At 34.1% G+C, this 5531-nt stretch overlaps 1 long non-coding RNA gene across 3 annotated transcripts; it reads right to left on the reverse strand.

The window, feature by feature from the left end:
- Nucleotides 1–329: 329 nt before the first annotated feature.
- Nucleotides 330–2720, reverse strand: LOC143580390 (uncharacterized). Of its 3 annotated transcripts, none has more exons than XR_013143644.1 (4): nucleotides 2427–2720; nucleotides 2273–2325; nucleotides 517–569; nucleotides 330–402 (listed from the first exon to the last, which is right to left on the reverse strand). It is a non-coding gene; the product is annotated as an uncharacterized LOC143580390 (long non-coding RNA). The 3 variants fall into 3 exon arrangements; XR_013143643.1 differs by having other exon boundaries at nucleotides 1138–2325; XR_013143645.1 differs by having other exon boundaries at nucleotides 331–402; nucleotides 528–569; nucleotides 1138–2325.
- Nucleotides 2721–5531: the final 2811 nt, after the last annotated feature.

Here is a 5531-nt window from a genome sequence, read left to right on the forward strand (position 1 = left end):
AAGCTTATTTTGTGACTGAGCTTCCTGCCTCTTGAGAGCATATTCTACCTAAAGATGTAGATCAATTGACCTTACTCTCCCATGGCTGTTGAGAAAAGAAAACATCACCACATAAAAAATTTTAACATTCAAAGGATTTTTAGATCATAAACGTGAATATAACCACAATATAGGTTTAGAATCAAGTGGTCTTCTTCATAACGCTTGCCACTCCTAAAGTGTTACACCATACCTATCTGCGATGTACTGTGTAACATTAATGTCAGCCGTTGATAACATGTGAAGCCCTCCAATTTCTTTGTTGGCCGGAAGATCATAAAACAAAATATAGCTTCCTTTAGACAACCATGCATGTTGGCCTAAATCCCGATTAGATATGACAATAACCCATCTATAATAAGTCTGCAATTAGAAAGCATGATCATATAAACATGTGAAATTAAATTCAAGTAGTTTAACAAAAACATAACAGTGAAGCAAGAAAAGTTGAGACTAAAATTAATTATGCAATTAGACCTTGTACTCACTGATATCATTGCACTAATGTTTCCTTTGATCTGTCTGAATTCCTACAAAATGATAAACAAATAATTTGAATACACAATGATAACAAAACAATAGTGGATATTTACCCGTGTGACACACAGGTTGTAAACGTTAATTGTAAAACATGTGTTAATATGCAGGTAAAAACTTCAATTTGTGTATACTAAATGTGCAATTTGTAAACCATTATTTATATAAGAAAACCAAATAGTATTCATATAACGTATTGTTTCTTAGTTCCGTTTAAATGAATTTCCTTATGATGCTCATAACTAACACTTTTCTTGCAACCTGTTACTTAAAACTTAGCGTTGAGAGCATTAACAAAGAAGGCTAAATAGCCTGTAGTTCTACAGAGCAATCGTTCTACTAATGCAGCAATTATATATAAAAATGTTCAAAAACTTGGACAAAAAGATGCACGCACTTAGAAGGTTAACCAAACTGGTTGTGGCCCAATTCGCCCAGTTTCGAATATAAGTACTCATCTGAATTCCTGGGTGCTGCCTTTTCTTTGATATTTTGTTAATAAATTTAGGTTCATAGTTTTTGTTTTTTAGAAAAATCCAATATTAAATGAATGTGTATTACCTAAAAACTTTAACTTGAAAGTAATCTTCCTTTTTATGGAAGCCCTTTGCTCAAAAAACACAGTCCTTGTGTTTCTCAAGAAGCCTAAATCGTTTGCTTTCTTTTCTAAACACAAGTCACCATGAAATAAAATAAGAATGAGAAAAGGATACTAAGGGTGTCTATGGAAAGGAATTAGAGAAACTCACAGTGCAGGGTGATGAGAGGCTTGCCAATATGATTTACAATGATACTCGTTACCGAATAATGATGAGCTAATCTGTGGTCTTTTATCACGCGACATGTGGAGGACAGAGTGAGCAATCAAGTACAAATGTTAAAAGCAAAGATAGAGCTTAAACAAAAGTCTAAAACTACAATAAATTAATACAAACACAAATTCACCAAACGAAAGAAGTAAAACAAAAATACATTAGCAATGAAATCCTAGAGTCATAGCAATCAAAAAAACCAAAGATAACTTTAATTTCTTCAAACACAAAAAAGAAGCAAACATTTATAAATACTACTATGCTATAAAAAAACTGAAGTATCTACATTTTAAACCAATAATACGCAAACCAAAACATAACAAAGCAGGAAACAAAAGTGGGACATCACAAACACAGAAGGAACATAACATCCAAACCAGCATATAATTAAGATAAACAAAGTATAACATCTTATGCAGCAAAAGAAACAAACATCAAGGTATAAGACAGAAAAAAAATTGACAAGCCAAAGCATATACAAGTTAATGCACATGTAAAGTAAAGCATTTGTATCACTATCATCTTTATATTTACCAAAAAGTTCATCTACAATATTAAATATGCCATTTACAATGGTGTTTTCTTTAAAAGAAAACATTTGATACTTGCCTAGTAATACAAATTTCATAACGGTGTCATGTACTATGGATAAGTTACTTTTATTTAGCCCACACAACATTAGTTAACAAAGCAGATTGGTATTTGATAGGTACTTTCTATGTGTAAGTAGTTTATGAACTTTAAGGCAAACCTTTAATTCCATATTTCCATGTTACGAACGCGATTGTATCTACGATTAAATTAATTAATACTTGTATAAAGTTAAAGAAAACCCATTATGAGAATGAAGAATCAGTCAAATCATTATGAAGAATCAAACTTACAGAAGCGGCTAGGGCTTAGGACTTCAAAGGATTACTCCATTGTGGATGTGAATCTGTCAAGCAGAAGAGATGAGGATAATCCCAATAAACATGTGAATGATAAAATCTATACTCTATAAAAATAATAAACATCAAACTCAGAATCAATTTTTACCTCTGATTAGGAATTAGGCTGCGAATGATGAACCAACGATTAAATTGAACTGGTGCTTGAGGATTGAAGATTGTAAGACACTAAATCGACTCAACTGTTACGTCCAAAACGCAGAAACCCTAATTTCAGTAGATCAAATTGCATAACAAAGAAACAAAACTATTAAGTATCGTTCATCATAGTCTAGGCTTTATCTATGGCGTATGAGAGAGAAGAGGGAGAAATGTTGTTTGAATTTTGAATTTGATAAGACTGAGAAACAAAGCTTACAGAGAAAGATTACAGGGGTTAAAGGAAAAAGAAATGTGGATAGCCTCTTTGAAGGACACGGTAGTAAATGAAACATGGAGGTGACATATGTCCAAATTTATTCTCCAGGAAGATATTTTAGATAGACAAAATGGTAATTTTATTATTTAAAGACGCCGCTAAATTTAATTTTGGAGACGCCGCTATATCTAATTCTTGCCGTCAGCCAGTACAATACACATTTCAGGCGACCCTCCATTTCACTCCCGCTACTTCATCGCTCCATTGATTGCTAATTTGCCGTTACAGCCCTTTTCAATGAATCATACTGGTCTTCAATTATATTTGAATACTCTTGTGTATGAATCTGACACATGGGCTTCACCAGTTACCGCTTTATCGTCACCACCGGCTTTACGGATTCACATCCTTCAATTAAAATACCCCTGTTTGTGTTTCTCAAACCCTAATCAGATCACTCTCATTCAATTCAACCCACCGCAGCCCCCACCCTCCGGCAACGTCAGGAACCACATTCGAATTCGGCATTCACATTAACCCAGCCACCCAGGTGTGTAATTTTGTGATTTTGGGGCTGATTATAGGTTTAGAGTTTCCGGCTTTAAGTTATTGATCATAGATCTTTCTGTAAAATTTGGGCACCAATCACGGTTTCAATGGTTTTTAATTGAATATAAAACTAGGTAGCATATCGGTGGTTGCGCCAACCTGATAGTATTGACCCTCGTATAGCTTATAATAAAAAAACTTGTTTAAAGCGACATCTAGTTGGTTAGTAAAAAGTGTGTTATGCGGCTAAAAGTCAACGTTAATTCGATCGGTATTTGGTCACAGCTTCGGAACAAAACCTACATAACTAAGTTTTTTTAAGATCAGATAGAAAAAAATTAATTACTTAAAGAAAACGCTCGCTGTAATGATGAACCAATGCAAATTCTTTTGGCATCGGCTTACGACTCTGAAAGTAAACAAAAAACTAAATTCATCACCACCTAAATACAACAAAGTAACAAACTAACATGTTTCAAAATGTAAAACAAAAAACATGGCAAAATGAAACCACTAATTGTGGCGGCGAACAACACAAATTTGGTTGGAATCGACGGTGTCAACACTAAGTTAAAAGAAATGTGAGTTGCGACGGCGAATGACACGAATTTAGTGGAATCGACGGTGTTGATACTAAATAAAAAAACAAAATGATCAAAAAAATTGTTTTATAAAAAACAAACAACAACAAAATCTAAAAATGCAAAGGAGAAACAAAAAAAACCAAAAAACAAAAAAAATATATATATGAAACACCCCATGCCGTCAAGTGGACCAATCGGGTCACTTGCGGCACCAAGCTTCATCTTTAATATATAGTAATAATGAGTATGACACAAAATACTCACAGTTGCAAATGGTACTTTGATGGTTCATTGAGTTTATGATTATGAACAATTTTTAATTACTCATGGCGGTTTGTGTTTTGCAGGCTCTTTGGGTTGTTGTATTTGCTGAAGGAGTAGCTGTTGACTAGGTTAGAGCTGCAGGGGCTGATTGGTAGGTGGTGAAGACCAAATTGAAGGAATGGTAACTCATCATTTTCATGCTATAATGTTATTTTTTTCAATTACTGTTTTCACAATCTTAATTAATAGAAATTGGCGAACTAAATAAACACGCCTGTGAGTATTTTTTTGGGCTAAATTGAACTATTTTTCAACATAAAATCCAACTAAATTACTTAATTCGTATGGGCATATGGCTACACATACTTGAGTTTTAATGGCTGCAAAGGGAAAATACTGAGTGAGCTTCAATACCTTCATCTGCACCAAAACCGTTTGTATGACCTATTCCACCAAAATTAGGCCCATTGCAATGTCCTGGCCATCTGTATCGTTCATCAAATTAACTACCACATTTTTTCAAGTTTTGAAATCTGAATCTTTCTGATTATTTGCAAGAGAAAATTTGTTTTTAGGGATGTTGGTGACAATCATTTGGTTGGAACTATAAAGAGAATTGATAAGTGGCACGACGCATTCAAGAATAAGAACAAGGCATCTCAACAAAATGTTAACGTGGTGACTGCGGCTTCTCAACCGTCGCATATTAACCCGGTTGCGGCGCCACAGATGAAGGTGGTCGGAGACTTCGCTTGTTTTTTAGAATTTCGATGGAAAATCAACTGAGAAGCCTAAAAAGGGTACTTATATGACAAACCATTTTTTTGAATATGTAATGATATCTCCTAATTTTTGTTGATTTCACTAAAGCGAATACATGTAGCTTAAAGCTTGCACCGGAAGTGCGGGCTTCTCTGGTATAGTTTAAACCAGTTGTTAAAAATTGAAAGTTTTTTATCAAGGGGCCTAATTAACCCGATAAATCGTTGCTCCTTTTAAAAAAAATATAACCCGGTAACAAGTGTTAAGAAGGTCTGTATTAGTTAATGGATCAAAATAACCCGATAACCATTTCAAATTGTACATGTTAACAAGGTCTTTATTAACGGGTCACTTGGTCTATTGGCCACTCCTAATTGTACGTGTCAGCCCAGTTTCTTTATCAATCTTGAAAAAATTATATTTGTGTATGGGTTATTAAATAAGCATATTAGTATTACAACACAACTGGTGAAAATTTTTTTATCAGAAACTACTATTTCTTTATTTTGACCAAAGGGATATAAAACGAAAGAAAGTTGCAGGGGCAAGATGGTAATTTTTCATCACCCATGTAATGCAAACTTGCGAAAGCAATGGCAGCAATCCCATTACCAAAATCTAACTTTTTTGTACAGATTGCAGGCCCAAGTTTAGGTGCAGCTACCGAGGCGGAAGC

Source organism: Bidens hawaiensis, unplaced genomic scaffold (genome assembly GCF_021521415.1).
Source record: "Bidens hawaiensis isolate Kalapana, Puna unplaced genomic scaffold, B.hawaiensis_p1.1 tig00030408_1, whole genome shotgun sequence".
Lineage (NCBI taxonomy): Eukaryota > Viridiplantae > Streptophyta > Magnoliopsida > Asterales > Asteraceae > Bidens > Bidens hawaiensis.